General features: G+C 47.0%; 1 long non-coding RNA gene and 3 other non-coding genes across 24 annotated transcripts in view; all 4 read left to right on the top strand.

Annotated features, from left to right (window-relative positions):
- The first annotated feature begins 9,500 nt into the window (after positions 1–9,500).
- LOC109551330 (uncharacterized) overlaps positions 9,501–24,831 on the top strand; it is a 64,043-nt gene continuing 48,712 nt past the window's right edge. For 4 of the 21 annotated variants that reach the window (XR_012326308.1, XR_012326315.1, XR_012326318.1 and 1 more), the window contains exons 1-4: positions 9,501–11,537; positions 12,966–13,130; positions 16,047–16,146; positions 16,253–17,806. This is a non-coding gene — a long non-coding RNA (uncharacterized lncRNA). Of the gene's footprint in view, positions 11,538–12,965; positions 13,131–14,748; positions 14,935–16,046; positions 16,147–16,252; positions 23,766–24,831 lie in introns of those variants that run through there. The other 17 variants (XR_012326313.1, XR_012326317.1, XR_004521972.2 and 14 more) reach the window with 12 other exon arrangements.
- On the top strand, positions 10,689–10,822 carry LOC117308416 (small nucleolar RNA SNORA71). Its single transcript, XR_004522393.1, has one exon. It is a non-coding gene; the product is annotated as a small nucleolar RNA SNORA71 (small nucleolar RNA).
- On the top strand, positions 11,999–12,132 carry LOC117308414 (small nucleolar RNA SNORA71). The gene has a single exon (XR_004522391.1). It is a non-coding gene; the product is annotated as a small nucleolar RNA SNORA71 (small nucleolar RNA).
- Positions 13,693–13,822, top strand: LOC117308418 (small nucleolar RNA SNORA71). Its single transcript, XR_004522395.1, has one exon. It is a non-coding gene; the product is annotated as a small nucleolar RNA SNORA71 (small nucleolar RNA).

The following is a 24,831-nucleotide window of genomic DNA, read 5'->3' as shown; positions in this document are numbered from 1 at the left end:
TGTACAGTCAGCAGAGGGTAAAAAGCTAGAGAACAATATGTTTGACTTTTTGCCCATAAAATTTTAAATTTAGGTAAAATGAACGCATTCCTGGAATATATTTAACAGAATTGCCTTAAGGAAAAATAGAAAACCTAAATAATTTCATAACACTTAAAAAAATTGAATCAGTTAATCTTCCCACAAAGAAAACATCATACCCAGGTGTCTTTTTCTAATATAAATTTATTTATTTATTATTATTATTTTTAATTAATTTATTTTATCGATTTATTTTTTTGGCTGCATTGGATCTTCGTTGCTGCGTGCGGGCTTTCTCTAGTTGTGGCGAGCAGGGGCTATTCTTCATTGCAGTGCGTGGGCTTCTCATTGTGGTGGCTTCTCTTGTTGCAGAGTACAGGCTCTAGGCACGCAGGCTTCAGTAGTTGCAGCGTGCAGGCTTCAGTAGTTGCAGCACGCAGGCTCAGTAGTTGTGGCTCGCAGGCTCTAGAGCACAGGCTCAGTAGTTGTGGCTCACGGGCTTAGTTGTTTGTCCTCATGAAGCTTGTGGGAAAATTCCCCCAAAGTGTTGCCCTTTAAAGATATTCCCAAGAGTCTTCATTAGAAGGGCCCACCATTTAAGGATTAGAATGGAGATTTTTGAACCCCTCCCTTCAGGATGGTAGAACGTAGGGTGACTCTGCTGGACGAGAGAAGGATGTGCTAGGAAAACATCAAGTGTTTTCTATGTTCAGCCAAGTATCCCTAACATCTCTGCTTTTCAGCCAGAGTCTATGATGTGAATGGCACATCCGTGAGTTGGGCAGTACACAACCTGCACAACCATATGTGGCAATTCTGCCTACCTACAGTGGAAGATGTATGGAGATGTACTTCAGGGCAAATGTAGCATATGTCTCCCCCACCCCATATACAAGAAACGGAGTAAATGTAAAGCCAGAAATCCACACACACAGAGAGGGGGAGATGCAGGACAGAGAGTACTGGTGGAATTTCAGTCCCTGGTGTTTGTCATCTTGGAAGCCCAGTTCCACCTCTGCCTTTCCTTTTGTTCAGTTACATAAGCTTTCTAAGAATGTAATTCTTTTTTTTTTTTTTTAGCATAAGTTAAGTTTCTGTCACTAACACTCCTGGCTAAATGCCCAAGTCTTTTCCTTAACTTATCCTAAATGGCCAGTTATTAAGGTATTCCATCACTGGGGGTGAGGGTGGGGAGTTGGCATTGCACGAGGCACTGCGTGCTTATCTCAGATGACTTTCCCATCTACGACACTGGCCTACCTAACTGGAGATTCCAGCAAACAGGGCAGCATGCTGAGGTCTTGAAATAAATGTGTTATGACAACCTTTGCTCTTGGCGTTCAGATAACAGTCCATGATCAGTGGCTTGTCCCTATTTGTCAGTCAGCAGTGTGTCTGCAGACGTTAAAGACAAAACAAAACTGCAGTGCACTCTCTGCAAGCTCCAGAAGGGATGGATGTTTCAAGTGGGTCTTTTGCCAGAAGGGGGTGTGTTGGGGACCTACCCAGGCAGGAGTAGGCTGGTGATTAGGTCTGCCTGGACCACGGCTCTTTCAGGAGTGGACACAGGGGGCTTAAGGAGGCTGTAGGGGGAGGAAGAGCCACCAGCCACTTGGAGCCACTGGTCATCAAGACAGAACAGTAGCAGCAAAAAGGGGTCAGGGGCACTGCTGAGCCAATGAACCTTCTATTCATTCATTCAATACATGGTAAATAAGCGCTTCCGCTCTATGGGGCACTATGCTGGTGGGTGTGTCCAACAGATGTCAACAACAGCCTGATTGGCAGGAAATTGAGAAAGGAACAACAAAAACTACCACCTAAATAATTCCCCAAACAACTGTTCGAATGATTTTTCCCCATAAAGGCACTGGAAAAGCTATACCACTTTTCCAATACTGTTTTTTGTTTTTGTATAATGACTGGAGGCAAAGGGATGAATGAAAGAAGCCTATTGTGTCTGCCTTCCTCCAAGCTTATAGTCTAATAATCCACTAATAGCAAAGAAGTTCTGTCCCATAAATGCAAGCATGGCTTTCGATTGGGAAGTCTAGTAGTTTATCACATTAAGAGGTCAAAAGTATGGTAAATATCACAGAATTTGGAGGAAGACAGATACGATGGATTAAGTTATATAACCCCAAAAGGTGTTATGTTGAAGTCCTAACACCTGGTACCTGGGAATGTGACCTGATGTGGAAATAGTATTTGCAGATGTAACTAAGATGTAAGTTAAGATGAGGTCATGTTGCAGGAGGAAGGACCATTACTCCAACATGACTGGTGTCCTTATAAGTGAGGAGAAAGACACCCCAGGAGAATGCCAGAGATTGGAGTGACACAGCTGCAGGATTGATGGACACCACCAAGCACTAGGAAAAGGAAAACTCCCACCCAGAGTTTTAGAGGGAGCATGGCCCTGCTGACATGTTGATTTCAGACTTCTAACCTCCAGAATAGTGAGAGAATAAATTTCTCTTTTAAGCCACCCAGTTTGCGGTAATTTCTTATGGCAGCCCTAGGAAACGAATTCAATAGACATACTTGAAATTTTTGTCTACCACGTTTTACACATTAGCAAGCTACTTAATCCTTCTGAACCCCAAGTTTTCAACTTCAAAGTAGATGAAATATGCAAAATGGTGCCACTATGGAAAATAGGATGGTGGTTGCTCAAAAAATTAAAAACAGAATTGCCATAGGATCCAACAATTCCACTTGTCCTCGAAACGAATGAACGCAGGGTCTTAAAGGGATATTTGTCCACCCATGTGCATGGCAGTACTATTCATGATAGCCAGAAGGTACAAGCTACTCAAGTGTCCATTGATGGATGAACAGATAAACAGAACGTGGTCTCTACATACAATGGAATGTTATTCAGCCTTAAAAAGGAAGGGAATTCTGACAAATGCTACAACATGGATGAACCTGAATAATATTACGTTAAGTAAAATAAGCCAGTTATAAAAGGACAAATACTACATGATTCCACTTATATGAGGTACCCAGAGTAGTCAGATTCAGAGACAGAAAGTAGAATGGTGGTGGTCAGGGGCTGGAGATAGTGGGGAATAGGGAGTTAGTGTTTAATAGGTACAGCGTTTCAGCTTGAAAGATGAAAAGAGTTCTGGGGATTGATTGTACAATGATGTGAATGTACCTGACACTACTGAACTGAGTATTTAAAAATGACTGGGGCTTTGCTGGTGGTGCAGTGGTTAAGAATCCGCCTGCCAATGCAGGGGACACGGGTTCGAGCACTGGTCCAGGGAGACCCCACGTGCCGCGGAGCAACTAAGCCTGTGCACCACGACTACTGAGCCTGCACTCTAGAGCCCATGCTCTGCAACAATAGAAGCCACCGCCATGAGAAGAATTGCCCACCACAATGAAGAGTAGCCCCTGCTCGCTGCAACTAGGGAAAGCCCACGTGCAGCAATGAAGACCCAATGCAGCCAAAAATAAAGAAATAAAATAAAAAGGATTAAGATGGTAAATTTTATGTTATGTGTACTTTACAATTCAAAAATTTTAAATTAAGTAAAATAATGCATTGAAATACATGAACACCATAAGGGCTTTTTTTTTTAGCTTTTGGCTCATCGTCAGCTAGTAATACATTCTAGCTGTCACCATCATCATCATGATTATCATAATTTGATAAAAATTACTATTCATTCATAACTTTGAGTCTTAGAATTCTAAAAAAAGAATATACATCATAAACCATCAGTCAATATCACATGTAATGGTGAAATCATAGAAGAATTCTTCTATTTTTATCCTAGAAGTCCCAGAAAAGTAGTCAGGGATGTCTGCTGCCCTTGGCCAGGACAACCCAAGGTCTTAAGAGTAAAGAATTGATACAGTCTGCTAGCATGGTGAGAGATAATGACCCAACGTCAAATATTGTTACCCCGGAAGGCCCAGGTATTCAGGCAAGAAAGTTCCTGATTCTCAAGCCAGGAAAGCTTAAGTATAATTAGCCACAAACATCTCAGTTATTTAGTTAGCAAAGGAGGTCCAAAGTTGTTGTTCAGGGAAACCCAAGTTAATTAGCTAAGACCATCCAGATTCATTAGTCAAGAAGGTTGTTTTCAAGGATTGTCCACCGCAGATAGAAGGAAAGTCTGATGTCACCGGCCAAGGTTATCAGTCTTTCGCTTGGACTCCGGTCCCCCAGGGCCCAGCCCTGCCTGTTTGGGAAGGGAACGGGCCACCTCTTCTCCTGTCTGTCTGCATGGCAGAGGCCTGAGCCATTTAGACTTTCACTGAGCCAACATTGACCCCCCTCTCCGGAACCAGGGGCCTTCAGCCCAGGACAAAAATGAAGCAGAAGCAGAACTAGTGACAAAGAGGCTGTGGGGGTCAGAGGACCAGCGAGGGGACACAGGGAGGAGGGGATGCTGACACCTCGGTGGGAACTGACCCTGGTGGGGAGACCCTCTGTCTCACCTCAGTGTGTCTGAGCATCCAGTGAGGGCCTGGGGGCTGCTGGAGGCTCCCAAACAGGCCCAGACCCAGGCCATGGGGCAGCAGAGGCCCTGGGTGGCTGGACTGGCCAAAGCTACCAATGGGCCTCAGTCCCAGCCTGCAGGAGCCCAAGCCTATTCCTCCCGATAGATGCAGTAACAGATAATCAGTAAGACGGCAAGGAGGAAGATGAACAGAATAAGCAAGACCGCCAGCATGCTGATCATTCTTAGTGCAGGGACAGGGCTTGGAGATCCTGCAGGGCTCACCAGGCCAGCTGCTGGCTTCCAGCCTAGACCCTGGGCATCACCTCCTTCAGACAATCTGTCCAGCCAGCCGAGACCCCATCTCCCCATCCCGCCCATCTCCAGGCTCCAGGAATCTCTCAGCCACTGTGAGGTCACAAACTCCAAGATGATGGAATGCTGACCTCCCAGCCACAGCCCAATCCTTTATAAATGTGACCAGTATGTTGAAAGAGGGACTTCTGGTATGTCATCATAAAAACATTTTTTTTTGCCCATCTCTTTAAACTTTCTAAGTGGAAGTATCTTTTCACTGCCCCTAGAAAAATATCAGGCAGTCGTCATCAGTCTTCTGATCATTCTTAAGTAACAAGTCTTGTATTACTAAAAATGGGGAACATAGTTTTCATTCAATTATTTTAAATGTCCATCTCATGTATCAATCGTGTTTTCAATAATCATTGATAGGTCAGACTTCTCTGCTCTCCACCAACTGGCGCCAAGCACAGGGTGGGTTGCTGTCTGCTGGGAGGGGATGGGAACCTTCTCCCCTTACTTATCCAAATGTGTTTCTCTTCACCAGGTTTCTGCTCACTCTCCCCAGCCCACCCCCACTCCCAGTACCTCCAGGATCAGGATCAGATGGAATGACGAGTGAGATGGGGGAACATTTCTCTCCAGGCTGGTCATGAAATTAATGCTGAGCATTCTCCCTCAGCCCCTGTTTCAAGGGTTCTTCAGAGACCCCCTCCTGGTGCCCTTTGACTGTACCCCCGGTGATGTGAACAGGCCCTCTTCTTGGTGTCCCCTCCCCCTAGCAGGCTCCCTGTAGGGCAGAACCTCTTGGGCAGCAGGTGGACAGTCCTATCCCAGATTTTACACTTGTTGAAGGAGACAATGAACTTTTTTTTTTTTTTTTTTTTTTGCGGTACGTGGGCCTCTCACTGTTGTGGCCTCTCCCGTTGCGGAGCACAGGCTCCGGACGCGCAGGCTTAGCGGCCATGGCTCACAGGCCCAGCCGCTCTGCGGCATGTGGGATCTTCCCGGACCGGGGCACGAACCCGTGTCCCCTGCATCGGCAGGCGGACTCTCAACCACTGCGCCACCAGGGAAGCCCGACAATGAACTTTTGACTGAGGAGTGGGTTGGGCACGGGTCACCTGTGCTCCCCAATTCCAGGTGACACTTATCAAGCTCCCATGTGTTCCTGCTGAAGCTCCTGGTATGAGGATCACCAGAGAAAGGGGAAATTCCTCCTACTCTCCCTCTTGGGGGCAAGGTGGGGGGAATATTTTAAGACACAGAGTCCATAATTCCCTCTCTTTTTCATGTCTAACACTGTACTGTTAAGACCCTCAAATTAGAAGAGAGAATTGAGTCACAGGTAACCATTTTCCAGTTATTTTCTTCCTAAATTCTGCACCTGGTCCAATGTCTTCTTTAGAAGGTCGCTGCCATGATAGCAGGTGGAACCTTCAAAAACTGCCAAGACTGAACCACCTTTTACCTACGACAGCTGTGATTTGTCTTTGTTCCACTGTTCATTCCACTATCTTGGTGCCTCCTTGGTGCTTGGGCTGAAAGGTCCATTTTAATATCCTGTTACACTAACAGCAAACATCAACCATGCCTCTTAGACGCCCGGCCTTCTCTAGGCACTGGGGATGCAGAAATGAACCAGCCTAGATCCCCTCCCTAGCATCATGGGTGCACAGGGTACAGGAGATCATCTAGGTTGGAATTGTGGCTCTGCCCCTTCCCAGCTTTTAGAAGGCACCTTTCCCTTAATCTCCAGCTCAGAACAACGAGGCTCCCAACCTGAGTGTTGCAGGAGGCCCAGACTCTCCTAGGATGTTCCAGGCTCATGGGTGGTGGGGGCCTGTGGCAGGGACATGCTCTCAGCCTCCTGCTTACTGCTCTTCTCCTCTGGCTCTGAAGAGCTGATCAAAGCCAGATGGCCTTAGACGTGTTCTGATATACGGCAGCCACCAGGCACGTGCAGCCACATGTGGCACAGAGCACTGGAAATGTAGCCAGTCCCAACTGCAATGCACTGTCAGTATAAAACAAGCACTGAGTCCAAAGACTTTGAACAAAGAAAAAGAAATCATAAATATCTTATTAATAAGTTAAAAATATTGATTACACACTGAAATGTAATATTTTGGTTATCTTGGGTTAAATAAAATATACTATTAAAATTAATTTCACCTTTTTGGGTACCTTTTTATTTTTTTAATTTATTTTTATTTTTTTAAATTTATTTTTATTTTTTTTTGCGGTACGCGGGCCTCTCAGTGTTGTGGCCTCTTCCATTGCAGAGCACAGGCTCCAGACATGTAGGCTCAGCAGCCATGGCTCATGGGCCCAGCCGCTCCGCGGCATGTGGGATCTTCCCAGATCGGGGCATGAACCCATGTCCCCTGCATTGGCAGGCGGACTCTCAACCACTGCGCCACCAGGGAAGCCTTATTTATTTATTTTTTTAAATTTTTAAAAAAATTTTTGGCCATACCTCATGTGGCATGTGGGATCTTAGTTCCCTAGCCAGGGATGGAACTTGTGCCCCCTGCAGTGGAAGCATGGAGTCTTAACCACTGGATTGCCAGGGAAGTCCCTAAATTTTTTATCTTTAATTTATTTATTTTTATTGAAGTAGAATTGATTTACAATGTGTTAATTTCTGCTGTACAGCAAAGTGAATCAGTTATGCACATATATACATAGTTTTTTATAGTCTTTTCCATTATGGTTTATCCTAGGATATTGAATATAGTTCGCTGTGCTGTGCAGTAGGACCTTGTTGTTTATATGTTCTGTACATTTGCTACCTTTTTAATGTGGCTCCTGGAAGGTTTAAAATGACACATGCGGCCGGCCGGCATTATGTTTCTACTGGAGAGTGCTGCCTTAGGCTCTTCAAATACAGCACCCTCTCTCTGCCTCATAAATAATCTCACGGTGTCCTCACAGTGACAGAAGCCCTGGGCTTTCTCAGAAATACCAAAGTATAGCAACTACCGCGCTTGGCCATCTGCTCTGTGCTGTGTTCTCGGTGTGCATTGTTTCACTTAATTCTCACAGCAGCACTGTTGGGGGAGGGGGGACTAAGACTCTGCCCATTACCAGAAAAGGAAAACTAAGGCTGGGCAAAGTTAGGTCACTTAGCCAAAGCCACAGGGAGAGTAAGGGCAAGAGTAGGAGGCAGCAGAGGACACTGGGGCTGTGTGCACACCTGACCCCTTTGTCCAGTATCCTTCCAGCCACAGCATCCCATGGTCCCTCCTCATCATGGAGATCCCCAATGTTCTCACAGTGTTAGAATCCCACAGGCTCCTCTCAGGTACAGAAGATGGAGTGTTCTCACCCTCAGAGGCCCCCCACCCCATTTCCTTCTCCGCCGCATCGGTCAGGCCTGGATTTCCACATTGTGCTGACTTCGTGAAGCGCCAGGAATCTGAAGTGGGGAGATGCTTGCTCGGACACAAGCGTGGGCTGTTTGCACTTCAGAATGTGGACCAAGTTAGTGGCGGGGTTGCCTCAGGTCTGAGAGAGACGCCCGGCCTAGGATGCAGGCAGTGTTAGTGCTTGCGGGATTAGGGGCCGTGAGCCCCCCCTCAAGCCTCTCTGCAGTGCCAGCGGGAGTATGGGACCTCTGTCTGTCTTCTCTGGCACAATGCAAATCTGACCAGGTCCCCAAAATGCAAATTTGATCACGTCCCTCTGATTCAAGACTGCTTTTACTTTTAGGATGGCATTTTAGCAAAGCACCTGCCCGCCTCTGTAGGCTTATCTCCTTGTCACCCTCATGATCCAGTTTCAGGTCATCTGAACAATATTTTAGTCTGGTGATGTGTCCAAATAACTATACGGCCAGAATTCATTCATTTGTTCAACTGTGCCAGCCACTAAACTCAATACAATGGTCAATCGGACAAGATGCCTATTGTCCACACAATATATGAGTTCTTCAACCTAAATATCCCTCAACAGATGAATGGATAAAGAAGATGTGGTACAGATATACAATGGAATACTACTCAGCCATTAAAAAGAATGAAATAATGCCACTTGCAGCAACATGGATGGACCTGGAGATTGTCATACTGAGCGAAGTATCAGACAAAGACAAATATCATAGCATATTGCTTACATGTGGAATCTTAAAAAAATGATCAAACAAACTTATTTACAAAACAGAAACACACTCACAGACTTAGAGAACGAATTTATGATTACCAGCAGGAAAGGGTGGCAGGGGAGGTATAGATTGGGAGATTGGGATTGACATGTACACACTGCTATATTTAGAACGGATAACCAACAAGGACCTACTGTATAGCAGGGGTAACTCTGCTCAATACTCTGTAATAACCTAAATGGGAAAAGAATTTGAAAAAGAATATATATATATGTAACTCTATAACTGAATCACTCCGCTGTACACCTGAAGCTAACACAACATTATTAATCAACTATACTTGGATATTAAAAATAAAAAAGAAAGAGCTTTTGCTAATTAAAGCTCCTCATGTGGAAGTCACCATTCCTACAAATTAATGACAAATCAGTGACAACAAACAGAACACACGCAGAAAAGCAAAACAGGTGAGGGAATGTTATTTTCAAAATTTCAGACTGCTTCTGGAAATTACCAAGTCATCCTGACGCAGAACTCCGGCTCCGATCCACCAGAGGTCGCTGCAGGACCGCGAGCGAGGGATCCGCTCCCGGCGACGCCGCAGGCCTCGTCTCTGCTGCAGTTCCGCCGCCGCAGAGCGGGTGGAGGAGGTTCCCGGTTCCGGTGGCTTCTGTTTCTCTTGGATCCACGCCGTCTCCCAACATCCGCGGACATCCGCACCTTCCCGCACTGGCTGCAGTGTTTCCTCCTCTGTCCCGCGCCATCTCTCACGGCGACCCGGGTGCGTTACTGAGGGGAGCGCTGGGCACGTGGTCTGCTCCGCCCCCTCCCCCCACCCTAAGGGGAAACTGAGGCCCGAGGGGGCGGGGAGGGCCACATGTCGACTTCTCGGCCCTCGTGTCTTCGACAAAGAGGCCTCGGGTCACCGCGCCACCGGCCGGCGCCGGTTCGGAGCCTCACCCGCCCCGAGGGGAGACTTGTGCCCGCTGATGTTGAGAGACAGGTCGGGTGACGCGTGGGCCCGAGGTCCCGCAGGGGGTCGTGCAGAGCCCGTGTGAACCTGGCCCGAGGGGCGCCAGAACCCCTGATTCACTGCCCATCACCTCCGACTCTAGCGTTTCAGGTCCCAAAGCCGTTCGTCGGTTACCGGTCAAATACTCTGGTGAGCGTTAGCCCATTTCCGCCTAATAAGCTTTAAGGGAAAGTGTTGAAACCTCCATTTTCCAAACGGGTGTTTGAGTTTTAAAGTGAGGGCGCCCCAGCCCCTTGGGCAAGTGCTGCTCCTGAGGGCCTTGAACTGGGGGCCGTGGCCTTCCTGCCATGCGGCAGAGGGGGTGGTCCCTGGGCTGAGGGGGCTTCTGGGAACTGTGTTGCAAAGCCTTGTGCAGGAGAGTGGGGCTGGGTTTGGGGGCCAGAAAGGCCTGAGTTCAGATGCTGACGCAGCCCCTCGTTAGCCGTGGAACCTCGGGTGAGTTACTCCATTCTCCTGAGCTTTCCTTTCCTTCCGGGGGGAAACAGCAAGCAGTCGGGAGGGCAGAGGCCTGGTCTGTGTCTTTGAACCCCCAGTGCCTGGCAAGTGGGTAGTAGGTACTTAGTTGGTATTTTGTGGGTGGAGGAGTACTTGAGGCATTTTTACGAGAAGTTGGTCTTCCTGTGGCCTCTTGATGAGGGGAGATGGAGTCTTTCCATGAAGTGAGGATAGTGTTGGGGTCCCGGGCTTGGCTGGGCAGCTTTCCCCTGCCTGGGCGGAGAGCCGGCTGCTGACATGGGCTCCTCTGCCTGGCTCTTCTTCTGCCCTTTGTTGCCCCTGCATTCGGAAGTGATCATGGGCTGCCCGTGCCCTGGTCCCTGGTAGTGCGGGCAGAGGAGTTGCTGAAAGCGTTTCCCCGTGTTTGGAGGGTTCACTCCTGTCCCTTCCCAACTCTGGAGCTGTCCCACTCGGCCGTCCTCCCGCCGCCTTTCTGTTATTTTACTATTTTAATAATTACTGCACACCGCACGGCTTGCCGGATCTTAGTTCCCCGACCAGGAATTGAATCAAGGCCGTGGCAGTGAAAGCGCACGGAGTCCTAACCACTGGACCTCCAGGGAATTCCCCCCAGCGCCTCTTTCAATGTCTCCTGGCACCTGGTGTCTGTTGAGTGCCCTCTGCCTGGCTTGGTGCTGGTTTCTCTGAGGCTTTAAAAAAGGAGAATGGGAGTGGGTCTTGCCACAGCTGTGGTCTTCTGACCCTGGTCTCCAGTCTCAGCAGCCCTGTGTTCTTTTCTGCCTCTGGATTTGAAGTGGTTACAGGCTGCCCGTGTCCTGGTCATTGGTAATATGGGCCAAGGAAAAGTTGCAAGACTTTCCCCATGTTCAGGGGACCCACACTTGTCCCTTCCATACAGGACAGCCTTCAGTGACTAGCAGTGACCAAGCATGAGGCAGTCCGAGGATGGAGAGAGTCAGGCTGTAGTGCGTTCATTGCCTAAGACCCGAATCCCCCCAACACACACACCGTGTTTTCCTGTCGATGAGCATAATGGTTTCCTGCCAGTTGGGCAGATCACGTGATGGCTTCTTGTCCCCTGCGGGAGTGTCACATGGCTGCTGTTGCATGAGACGTGTCGTCAGGGAGAGCCGTGTCGTCAGGGAGAGCCGGGACTGAGTCCCAGGTAAGTGGTGTCCCACCCATTCTCTAGTACTTGAGTTGTGTGCAGGCTGTGAGGCCAGAGATGTCGGGTGCTGAGGTGTGGAGGGTGAGGGTGCAGTGGAGGCTTGGGCCCCCTTCTGCTCCTGAGAGCCTGGATGGAGGCTGCTGTGATGTTGAGAGGACAGAGATTCACATCCAGTGACCAGCCAAGTGCTCTTCTGTGAGCCTGAGCGAGAATTCTGTCAGGTGTTCAATCCTGGTGCCACTTACACACATTCCTTCAGGACCTAAGAGTTCTCAGTGTTTCTGCCATTAGTCTTCTCTTCAGCTCTTGGCAGGGACTGGTGAATAATCGGGTGGTTCTGTCATCTTAGGCTGGAAGTCTGGTCAGTGACCTGTCTGCTGGTCTGTTGCTAGGCCAGGCCGTTTCCCAGGATGCTGGCAGTGGCCTCCCTTCTCCGCTGCCTCACTGCCCTTTTCTGCCCCTGCATTCGGAAGTGATCGTGGGCTGCCCGTGCCCTGGTCATTGATAGTGCAGGGAGAGGAGTTGCTGAAAGCCTTTCCCCGTGTTTGGAGGGTTCAGTCCTGTCCCTTGCAAACTCTGGAGCTTTCGTACATGTCTTTCTTCCCACTGATTTGTGTTGCTTCCTGGTCCCTGGCGCTGTGTGCTCGCTGAGTGCCCCTTTTCCCGAACAGGGCCCTGCCTTAGCAGTTCACGGGCTGGCAGTGGAGGGCTCCCCTCTGGACGTTTTCTCTGATTCCCCATCGCACCCCGTCCTCATCCCGCATCCTCAGCCCCGCCCCTCAGCGCTGATCGCCTAGAAAGTGTTGATTTGCTGATCGGGCCCCTTATGCTGTAATCTTGAGGGCAGCGCCTCCTTGTTTTGCGTTGCGTCTGGTGCCTGATGCATAGCACCTAGACCAAAAAAAACCCCAAAGAGGTGGAGATGACCCATCTGTTGTGAGGTGACAGGGCTCCTCCCATTGCAGAGTGTCAGGGAACCAAGTCCTCCAGCAAGCCAGCCTGCCGGGTCAGCCTCCTTTTCTCCACTGGAATTGTTTCTGTAATAAAAGGTAGACTTACTATAATCTAGGTAGACTTACTGGTCATGAGCAGGGCCCGTGGTCCGCTGTGGGTGTTTTTCTAGTGACCAACCTGGACAAAGCCCAGTATAGTTGAGGATGCATCTGTAAGTCGCCCTTATACTACGTAGCAGGCACGGGGCCCTCCCCCCACCTGTTACCCCTTCCGGTCCATTCTAGTCATTGCCAGGCAGCCACAGCCTGCAGACTGGTTAGCAGCAAATTGATCACAGTTGGCACATAGGGTAACGTAGGTATTATTCCTGTCAGAGATGACCTGCAGACCCCCTCCTAGGGTTAAATCGTCCTTGTTCCTGATACCATGGTGTGGCCGTTCAGGTACTGCAGTAACAGCCTGCCTTCGTAGGTGCTAGAGACTGCCAGCTGCTGTGCCAAGTGTTCTGTGTGTCCCCCAGGGCCTGCTGTGAGTGCCCGTTCACCGATTTCCCTTTGCAGCTGGGTCTGTGTGCACAGAGGCTCCACAGGAGGCGTCATCTTCGTGTCAGCCAGGCTCTAGGCCCCGGGGCCCCAGGTAAGGCTTTTGGACCTTTCTCTGGAATGTTGTGTTTTTTGTAAAGTCACGTGTGTGTTTTCTGGGGCTTGGGTGATCGTGTAAGGGGAAGTGTGGTGACAGTAGCATCCTGCTGTGGGGCAGTCCCCCACATGCCTAGGGGAGGGCCCTAGAAACCTGCTTGGGTGAAGGGCTCCCCGGGGCATCTCCCTTCCGAGCCCTGGGGTGTCAGTGCAAGTACCGTTGTGATGGAGACCGCTCCCGCCTCTCAACCTGTCTAGCGCTGTGACCCCATCTCAGACTCCACATCTTCATCTGAAGAGCAAAGCTGGGATAGCAGCAAAAGTTCTAAAAAATTTTTCATGGTGTTGCCATGATCACATGATCCTGATCTTTTCAGCCCGAAAGCATTTGCAGTTTTTTATGCTGGAAGTGTGGTGACTCCCGCTGGCAGAGAGGTTTTGTGGGGTCTTGGCAGGACATGACAGAAACTGCTGGGACTCGGCTAGGCTGGGCTGCTCTCCCTGACCCAGGCCCCTGCTCCAGCCTCCCATCCTTCCTGGCTCTTTCTGCCCTTTTCTGTTCCTGCATCGAAAGTGTCGTGGGCTGCCCGTGCCCTGGTCACCAATAGTGCAGGGACAGGAGTCACTGGAAGCCTTTCCCCGTGTTTGGAGGGCCCAGTTGTCCCCTCCAAACCCTGGAGCTTTCACACACTAGCTTTTTGGTCCTGCCATTTCCTTCAGCGCACGGGCCTTTGCCGGCCCACATGTGATATGGTGACCGGGCTGGGCCCCGGACTTGTGGAGGTTCACTTTGTCTTTGAAGTAAAGGAGCCTCCGGACAGAAACCAGTCCATACATTTGTATTTGGACCTCACACTGGAATAAGTTCAGATAATGCTGAAGGGCACATGGGAGAACTGTAAATCGTGGGTTCTGCTCTATGAACTTAACAGGAATGGAGGACAACCCATAATACATTATTCAAGGCAGCCCATGACCGACATGCTTGTTTGTGTGTTGACTTTGCTCCTTTACTCTTTTGGTTTTTTTCCCTTTACTGTTTATTTTTTTTCTTTTTTTTGCGGTACGCGGGCCTCTCACTGTTGTGGCCTCTTCCCGTTGCGGAGCACAGGCTCCGGATGCGCAGGCCCAGCGGCCATGGCTCACGGGCCCAGCCGCTCCGCGGCATGTGGGATCTTCCTGGACCGGGGCACGAACCTGTGTCCCCTGCATCGGTAGGCGGACTCTCAACCACTGCACCACCAGGGGAGCCCCCCTTTACTCTTTCTTGAGCACAATGTGTATTGCTTCTCCAGGAGCAACCAGTAGTGTCGAAAGAAAAATAAAGGTGGGCCAGATGTAGGAGCAAAGAGGGGTTCTACCAATTCTGAATCATTCAGAAAGCTTCCATTTGTCATGGTCTGCCAGAAGCCCGAGGAGTTCTCTTGTCAGTCACTGAAGAGAGAAGAGTGCTTTGACTCACCAACCTCTTTGTCGCCCCTGCTTTTAGTCTGTGCTTTGGTGGGTTCTCTTTTAAAAAGGGTGACCCCAGGTGTTCACTAGAGAAGAAATTCCAGGCCTGTGGATCTGTGAGTCTGTGTCTGTAGACTCAAGGCTTGCTTTCTGGTTCATGTTAGGAGGTGGTGCGGCAGGAGGACTCTCCCGCCGTGTAGTCAGCCGTCAGCAGGGGGCTGCCCTTCTGCCTTTCTGCGCTGCAGATGTGTTGGGTGGAGGCCGCAACTCTGCCCCGGCGCCTTCACTTAGTAGACTCTGCAGGGGCAACGTGGTGCTCCCAAGAGGCATGTCTGGCTCCCAGACAACAGGTGAGGTCAGGTCCCACTCACCCCCCACTTTTGGCCTGAGGGCTCCTTTTCTTCCATCTGCATTCGAGTTTCTCCTGTTTGATCCTGTTTTGCCAGATGTTTTTGTTCTCATCTCATGATGATGTGAAGGTAGTGAGACTAATATTTGTGAACCACCTGGTCCTCAGTAGCCGTCTAACAAATCTGAGACTTCCCTTGTCTTTCAAACCTGCCCTCTGCCCCTTTGCATCAGAGGCTTGTCCTGTCCCACAGCCTAGTCCCTGGTCCTGGGGCTCCTCAGCCAGCCTGGAGCATTTAATGGCTGGTGGTGACCATTTTGAAAAGACTTTATCTACCCCCCGTCCCCCCCCATCCCAGACCTGGCACTTTAAACCTCTGGGTGCAAAGTCCCACACGTTGAGTTGTGGGTCACTGTGTAGTGTCCTCAAGCATTAATGATATTTTCTCATTATTCCTTCAAATGGGCCTGGCAGTCTTGATTTTCACCCATCTGGGCACCTAATGAGTCTTTCTGGAAGTTTCTCTTTCATTTGCCTTTCTTGGGTGGGCATATTAAGTGGGTCTTTGCAGAATAGGATGACAGATGCTGGGGCCTTGGGATGGACTGGGCAGAGAAGTAATGACAGTGGTGGGAGAACTGCTGAGGACAATGGTCCATCCTTTGATCAAGATGCAGTGGGAACTTGGTGTCAAAGTCTCTGACAGTGAGATCAGACTGAGCTCTGGTGTATCTGGCCAGTTGCCTTTATTGGGAACTGTTTGAAAGAAAATTGTTTATTCTAAAAACCGAACCTTTGAGGTGTTTTCCTTTATTATCCCATCTATTCTGGTGATATCTAAGGTCAGTATTTTTTGTTTGTTTGTTTTAATATTTATTTATTTGGCTGTGCTGGGTCTTAGTTGGCGGCATGTGGGATCTAGTTCCCTGACCAGGGATCGAACCCGGGCCCTCTGCATTGGGGAGCGTGGAGTCTTAGCCTCTGGACCACCAGGGAAGTCCTATTCTGGTGATACCTAGTAGGGCCTAGTCTATTGGGACCCTCTCAGTGATGTTACTTGGGGAGAAGATGGTGCTGCAGATTAAATGCTTGTATGGTTCTTCTCCCTCCTAGGTCAGCGTTCGATCTGGAGATCGTTGAGGAAGTCCCAAGGCCATGAGTCAGTGACTTTGGGGTGACTTGGGATCTGGCATTGCTGGTATTTCTCCCCAAGGTGAGTTAATGCCACGGGCTGGGAATCCACCGCCAGAGGGTTGGCTGGTTTGAGTTTATGCAAATGGGAACTCCCAACCGTTGGTCTCGTCTGTCTTTTCTTGTAGATTCCTTTTGTTCGTGGACACCAGCGGGGCAGAGAGTGGAGAGTGCAGTCCACACATGAAGAGCTCCCCGCCGCCTGCTCAGAGTGTCATGGGAGAACTGTTCACTCAGCACGAGAAATCAGGGCAAAGCGCTGGGACTGGGGGCTTGGGGCCCCCTTCAGCTGGCTCTGAGTCCCGACAGCAGTGCCCTTGGGCGCCATGGACAGGGAAGGCCTTTCCCCGTCCCTCTGCCATGCCTGCGTGACTTCAGCGACCAAGAGTTTTTCTCTTGAGCTGGCAGCTGCTCATCATCATCACTTTTCTCTCCACCCATCCATTCAGTAAACCGTATGCACCCGCCCCACCTGCGTTTTAAGTCAGTAACAAGCCACGTGCCTGCGAGGCTGGGCAGGGAGAAAGTGGGTCACAGGCCAAATCCTGTTTCCACTCTGAGCCTTTCCGTCCTGCTCCTGAGGCTTGGCACGTGGGCTGTTGTTTGAGGTGTTCTGTTAGGACGGGCATGAACAAAAGCTGGTGGTTGGCTCAGGTTAGGACCTGTGAGAGTTGAGGGCATCGAGGAACAGTCAGGCCAGGGCTTGGGAAGGGTGATGGGGACCGGAGTGAGACAGGTGCTGATGTCTTGGGGAAGCTGTGGGTGCCTGGCTAATGAGTACGTACCTGCTTGTGTGACCAACTGGCCTAGTTTGCCTGGAATTGAGGGCTTTCTCAGACATGGGACTTTTATTGCCAAAACCAGGAAAGTCCTGGCCAAACTGGAACAAGTTGGTCAACTTATCTGGGTGTAAAATACATGGTGTCAACTTGAGAGGACAGGTTACTGAGTAAAGGTGAGAATGGTGAACGTGGAGCTGCCATTGGTGGACTCAGTCTTTTGGAGATAATTGGGGTAAAATCAACAGTTGCACTGAGGACACGTATGTGAACTTCTTAATCTCCATTTTATAGATGGAGGCGTCTACATGAGGAAGTATGTCCCAAAGGCTGTGATGAACGGCTCTACTTAATTGTCCAGTTTCTGCATTTGGAATTGAAACCACCTTGGCTAAGCTGAGGCAGGATTCAGGCTGTCAGGCCTGCCTGGTGGCTTTGACACCCTGAAGGTCTGTGCAGGGGCAGGCATTCTTCGTGGCTGAAATATTCTGCCCTGCTAGCCATTCTTCATGGCTGAAACGTTCTGCCCTGCTAGCCAGTTCCTGGTAGAGGCTTCCAGAAGTGGGCAGTCCTTTTTCTGTCTCACTCCGCGAGGACTGTCCTCTGACTTCTGTTTGCCACCTTTATTCAGCTGGTTGTAGCTGCCTGGAAAGATGCCAAGAGAAGGAGTCTGGGTCCACTGGAGCTAGCTGTGACTGAGCGTGATGTTTGCTGCCATGCAGGAACAGCAGCAGCGGGACACAGGCCAGTCCTGAACAAGTGTTCCTGGGGACCCCAGGCACTGGTCATCATGCTAGCCCTGTTCTACCGCAGTGTGTGAAGCACGAGCCATCCCAGGTCTGTAGGGCCTGAGGAGATCTGAGGAGAGCATTCATCCAGGGTGACCCAGGAACCAGGCTTAAGGTCAGTAAGGCACAAACCTTGGCTGGGAAACTAGGCCTCACTGGAGCAGCTGGTGGGAGATTAACCAGACATTATACTAGACATAGGGGTACAATGGTGAATAAGACAGTTTGTGCCCTAAAAGGGGTCACCAATAAATATATAGATAATGTCTCCACACACCAAACATTACAGGACGTGCAGTGCTGGGCACTGTAGGTGTTGGGGATGCAGCTTTAAACAAAACAGGGTGCCTCCTGGAGCTTGCTTAGAACTGCTGTCCATTATGGCAAGCCACCAGACACTTGTGGCTCTTTTAATAAAACTTAAAATTCAGGTCTTCAGTTTTATCAGCCACATTTCAAGTGCTCAGTAGCCACAAGTAGCTGCGGGGTTGGACAGTGCAGATACATAGAATATTCCCGTCACTGCAGGAAGTTCAGACAGCGCCAGTCTAGAAAACAAAGCGTTGAGTTCCATGAAAGGAGTTGCTGGGACACCTTTACAGAAAGGCTGTCATTTGAGGAGTCCAAAGAGGGCTGCTGTGCCTGGCACTGCATTCCTGTGATTATGGGGGGGGATTGGGTAAATTGGGGGCATCAGCCCGGAGGGGGTGTGAGAGCACTGGCTTCCGAGTCACAGACCTGGGGTCTAACCCAGCAGGGTGACATAATGTGGGTTTCCATCACCTGACCTCCGTTTCCCCTTGTGAAATGAGAACCACACCTCCACAGGAATATGGTGAGGTAAGGATTAAACAGACTTGTATGTGGAAGCCTGTGTAGGGTGTGGCTTCAGAAAGTGTTCAATAACTGATAGCCATTATTATTTATTGAAGTTTCCTCTTCAATTTTTTTTTGTCTTTTTTCGGCCTGGAGGCTTTCAGGGTATAGCCTGTAATGCTGAAGTTTCCAGGAAAGCAAAAATAGTTCCCCTCCTTTTACAACTTAAGATATGTATAATGCAATGGTTAATAAATATCTAGAAACATATACCCCCAAATTAGAAGATATATGCTTTTCTCAAGGACCTACATTTACAAATACTTTTTATGTTCCAGGTTACAAAACAAGTCACAAATACCAAAGAATCAGTTATACAGATTACATTTGTATCATACTACAGTATAATTAAGGACGATAACAACAAAAATGGGTTTGGAAAAATCCATATATTTGGAAAATTTAAAACGTTCAAAAATAACTCGTCAAAGATGAAACCGGAGGGGAATTAGAAACTACTTAGAACTGAATGATAATGAAAATTTCTACATACCAGTACTTGTGAGATGTAGCTAAAGTAATTCTGAAGAAGTTTGTGCCTCACGTGCTTATATTAGAAGAAAGGCTGAATAATTTTTATTAATAAGTAATAAAAAATAGAAGTAATGAGAATAAAAATTAGAGCAGAAACTAAAGCAGAGGGCAAAAATACAACAACAATCAACATGGCTAAGAGTTGGTTCTTTGAAAAGTCATGAAACTGATGAAGAAAAATAATTTCAGGAAGGGAAAAGGACATAGGACAGAACTGGGATTAAAAAAATACAGATTACTTTTCACGTATAAAAATTTAAACTTTGGGACTTCCCTGGCGGTCCAGTGGTGAGGACTCTGTGCTCTTACTGCCGGGGCCAGGGTTCAATCCCTGGTCAGGGAACTAAGATCCCGCCAAGCTGCATGGCGCGGCCAAAAAAAAAATTTTAACTTTGACAAAATGAGCACATTTCTAGAAAACATCCAAAAAAGTTGCCTCAAAGAGAAAGAAAACTTGAATAGTCTGATAAAACCCATCTGATAAAAGACCACAAGGGAACAATAAAGTCAGATTTATTCGCCTGTTGCAACATAAACTTTTTTGGTCACTGTTAAAGCTGTGACTTTCTCACAAGAGGAATTTTTGATCCTTTCTTGAATAGACATATAATGACCAAAACATATGTCCCATTGTTAAGCGACAATTGAATGCAGTCCATTTGGAGGAGGTTGAAGGGACCCTGGGCTCTGGCTTCAGACTGTCCGCAGTTTTGTCGGAATTTGGTTGTAGACAGGACATGCATGAGAAACATTGGTCAGGCCTTTAAAATCTTCCCGCCAATGTTGGCTTTTGCTTACAAGAACCTTCTGATCAAGTCTATTATTCTGCATAAACCCAGTCAAGCTGGGTGTCTGTCACCTATAATCCAAAGCATCATCGATTCTTTTTCTAAGCTTGTCAGGTATGATGCTTATTAGGGTATCCTATGATGGGCCCGGCCCTGGCGTGAGGCCCAGCAGGTGGTGTACTTCTTCAGGAAGACTTGCCTGCTTGTGGTGCTGGCCTAGCTAACGCAGAAGTCCAGAAGGCAAGGGGACCAGCTGATCCGTTTAAATAAGTGTGTGTCAGCTGTCACTCCCAGCCTCCAGACAACGATCCGTTCTCAGGCTCAGCCTTGTTTGTCAATCTACCTACGTGTCTGCTGACATTAAAAATAAAACAGCAGACATGCCTCCTGCCAGTGGGAGAAGAGAGAGAGAGAGTGTGTGTGTGTGTGTGTGTGTGCGTGGTGTGTGGTGTGTGAAGTGGGCCTTTGTGGTTGGAGGGGACATGCTTCTACCCTGAAAATCCAGGAAAGTAGGCAGGGTTGTCCAATGACCTTGGTCAGGAAAACCCATGAGAAACTGGGGAACCTATTGCTGCCAAAAGATGCAGAAACAGAGAAGGAGGGGCCAAGGAGACTGGAAAGTTTTTATAATAAGTTTTTTTCAAATAGCCCATGATTAGAGCAGTAGATCGGATACAGTAATCTGCAGGAAAAATCGTAACTTTCTTTGCTAACTAACCAAGCATTCCAGGATAATATTTGGCGTTGGTTCATTATCTTTCACCATCCTTGCCAAAAATCTCACATAGCATATGTCAGTTGTATTCACTGAATAATATTCCATTGTTTGTATCTATCACATCTTGTTTATACATTCATCTGTTGATGGACATTTGTGTGGTTTCCACCTTTTGGCTATTGTGAATAATGCTGCTATGAACATCAGTGTACAAATAGCCATTTATGTTCCTACTTTCAATTCTTTTGGAGAACGGGGTCTAGGCGCACGGGCTTCAGTAGTTGTGGTGAGTGGGCTTCAGTAGCTGTGGCTCGCGGGCTCTAGAGCACAGGCTCAGTAATTGTGGCACAGGGGCTTTGTTGCTCCGCGGCATGTGGGGTCTTCCCAGACCAGGGTCCAAACCCGTATCCCTTGCATTGGCAGACGGATTCTTAACCTCTGTGCCACCAGGGAAGTCCCCACCATCTTTTTTTGAGAATAAAATGTTATTGGGACACAGTCACACTAATGAATTTACCCATTGCCTATGGCTGCTTTCACACTACAACAGAATCGAATAGTTGTGAAGATATAGTCCATGATGCTGAAAATATTATCTGTCCTTTATAGAAAATGTTTGCCAACATGCACTTTAGATGATTCCTGAATGCATATTTTAAGTTTTGATAGTTAGAGAATTATTTTAGTCTATTTGAGGAAAAAATATAACCAGGGTGTCAAAACTGTGGTTTCATGAATGTTATTGTTTAGGAGGAAACTGAGTTTAAAGAGCGTGCTAATGTAAAGCGGACTTAATGAAATAGTTCATAGTGGTACAGATGGTCTTTGGCTCAGGCAAAATTGTGAAGGTGGGGAGGGAGGGCCTGATACTTGAGGCCCACTGGACCGTGCAGGTGCTGGGCGATAGCGGTAGATGCTGAGCATGACCAGAGAGCTTCAGGCCAACCCCTCTGTCGGGAATGGTGGCTGCTGCTCTTTTCAGTTAACAGTGATGTAAATAATGGGCTGTTATGCCTGGTGCTTTCCATTTCTCAAAGGACTTTCACGTCTATTATCTCAAATGGATATCATTATTTCCACTTAGCAAATTCATCCATTAATTCCTTACCAAGGATTTATTGAGCATCTATCATGTGCTGGGTGGTATTTTAGATGCTGGGGATAAAGCCATGAACAAAACAGGCAGAGCTGCTACCCTATGGACCTTACATTTTAGTAGGGTGGGTATCAGGATTTTGGCAGCAAGGAATCAAAATCCATGATGCCCTCTGGCTTGGGCAATAAGAAAATTTATCATCTGTCATGACAAGAGGTGCAGTGTTAAGTTGGGCTGCAGGCACAGCGTGCTTTTGGTTTTGCTCTCCTTCCCCGTGTTTCTCTTGAACCTGCTCATCGCCATGTGTTACCATCCTCTGGTGGGTATCAAGTTTGCTTTGGTGTATCCTGACATGACAGCACCCACAGGAAAAACAGAAACACTGTTTCTTCCTTGTGTCTCTTTCTTAGAAATGAAAAACTTCCCCAGAAGCCCCACTGCAGACGCTGCAGACTTCCCCATGTGTCTCATTGCCATTGTATTATTTAAATTTAGATTGGACTGCATATTACAAACAGTGGTTCAAAGAAGTGTTAAATACAAAATGGAGACTGGACTTGAGAATTCCCTGAGCAGACAAAACCATTTAAGCACACAAGCAAAACTAAATCCAGCTTATTTCACGAACACAAGTGAAAGTTAAGTTAGGTTATTTCTTAAAAATGCCTCTGACAACCATCATAAAAGAAACTTAAGTCATCTTCCTGAAAATGGTATGAGATATTGGGTTGACCAAAAAGTTCGTTTGGGTCTTTCTGTAAGATGATACAAAACCTGAACGAACTTTTTGGCCAACACAATAATTGCTTTTTAAAAACGCAATGCAGAAAAAAAAATGCAATGCAGTATTATTAACTAGAGTTACCATGCTGTACATTATATCCCCATGACTTATCTATTTTATAACTGGAAGTTTGTACCTTTCGACTCTCTTCATCCATTTTGTCCACTCCCTGCCCGCCACTTCTGGCAATCACCGATCTGTTCTCTGTATCTATGAGCTTGTCCTTTCTTTCTTTAGATTCCACAGATAAGTGACATCATACAGTATTTGTCTTACTCTGTCTGACTTATTTCACTTATCATAATGCCCTCAAGGTCCATCCATGTTGTCACAACTGTCAAGATGTCCTTCTTTTTTATAGCTGAATATATATACCACATTTCCTTTATCCATTCGCCCTTTGATGGACAATTAGGTTGTTTTTATATCTTATAAATAATATTGCAGTGAACATGGTGCATATATCTTTTCACTTTAGTGGTTTTGTTTTCTTTGGATAAATACCCAAAAGTGAAATTGCTGAATCATATGGTAGTTCTATTTTTAAATTTTTGAGGAAACTCCATGCTGTTTTCCATAGTGGCTGCACCAATTTATATTCCCACCAACAGGGCATGCACAAAGGTTTCCTTTTCTCCATGTCGAGCCGAAACTTGTTATTTCTTGTCTTTTTGATAATAGCTATTATTAAATATTATTTGATAATAATTCCAACAGGTGTGAGGTGATATCTCATTGTGGTTTTCATTTGCATTTCCCTGATGATTAGTGATGTTGAGTATCTTTTCCTGTACCTGTTGGCCATCTGTATATCTTCTTTTGGAAAACATCTATTTAGATCCTTTGCCTGTTTAAAAATCAGATTTTTTTTTCCATTGAATTTATGAGTTCTTTATCTATTTTGATTATTAACCTCTTATCAGATACATGATTTGCAAATATTTTCTCCCATTCAGTAGGTTGCGTTTTCATTTAGTTGACAGTTTCCTTCACTGTGCAGAAGCTTTTTAGTTTGATGTAGTCCCACTTGCTTATTTTTGCTTTTGTTACCTCTGCTTTTCAGGTCAAATCCAAAAAATCAGTGCCAAGACTGATGTCAAGGTTACCATCTATGTTTTCTTCTAGAAGTTTTCTGGTTTCAGGTTTTACATTCAAGTTTTTAATCCATTTTGAGTTAATTTTTGTGTATGGAGTAAGAGTGGGGTCCAGTTTGATTCTTTTGCATGTATATTTCCAGTTTTCCCAACACCATTTATTAAAGAGACTGTTCTTTACTCATTGTGTATTCTTGGCTCCTTTGTTGTAAAGTAATTGACCTTATACACGTGGGTTTACTTCTGGGCTCTCTATTCTGTTACATTCATTTATGTTTCTGATTTTATGCCAATACCACACTGTTTTGATAACTACAGCTTTGTAATATAGTTTGAAATCAGGATGTGTGATGCCTCTGGCTGTGGTCTTATTTCTCAAGATTGCTTTGGCTATTTGGGGTCTTTTATGGTTCCATATAAATTTTAGACTTGTTTGTTCTATTTCTGTGAATTATGCCATTGGAATTTTGATAGGAATTGCGTTGAGTCTGTAGATTGCTTTGTGTAGTATGTATGTTTTATTATTATTAATTTCCTTCCAGTTTTATTGAGATATAATTGACATACAGCACTATATAAGTTTAAAGTGTACAGCCTAATGATTTGACTTACATACGTCATGAAATGATTATCACAATAAGTTTAGTGAACATTCATTATCTCATATAGATGCAAAATTAAAGAAATAGAGGAACTTCCCTGGTTGCACAGTGGTTAAGAATCCACCTGCCAACACAGGGGACACAGGTTCAAGCTCTGGTTTGGGAAGATCCCACATGCCACGGAGCAACTAAGCCCGTGCACCACAACCACTGAGCCTGTGCTCTAGAGCCCGCGAGCCACAACTACTGAGCCTGCGTGCCACAACTACTGAAGCCCACGCACCTAGAGCCTGTGCTCTGCAACAAGAGAAGCCATCACAATGAGAAGCCCGCACACTGCAATGAAGAGTAGTCAACGCTCGCTGCAACTAGAGAAAGCCGTGTGTGGCAACAAAGACCCAATGCAGCCAAAAAAAAAAAAAAAAATAGAAAAAAAGTTTTTCTTGTGATGTGAACTCTTAAAATTTGCTCTCTTAACAACTTTCATATATACCGTACAGCAGTGTTCATTATATTTATCATGTTGTACATGACATCCCTAGTACTTATTCATCTTATAATGGAGAATTTGTACCTTTTGACTGCCTTCATTCAGTTCCCCCTTTCCTCACCCTCTGCCTCTGATAACCACAAATCTGATCTCTTTTT

This window comes from Tursiops truncatus, chromosome 15 (assembly GCF_011762595.2).
Source record: "Tursiops truncatus isolate mTurTru1 chromosome 15, mTurTru1.mat.Y, whole genome shotgun sequence".
NCBI classification, from domain to species: domain Eukaryota; kingdom Metazoa; phylum Chordata; class Mammalia; order Artiodactyla; family Delphinidae; genus Tursiops; species Tursiops truncatus.
Note: the sequence above shows the minus strand (reverse complement) of the source record. Positions and strands in the feature narration are given on the sequence as shown.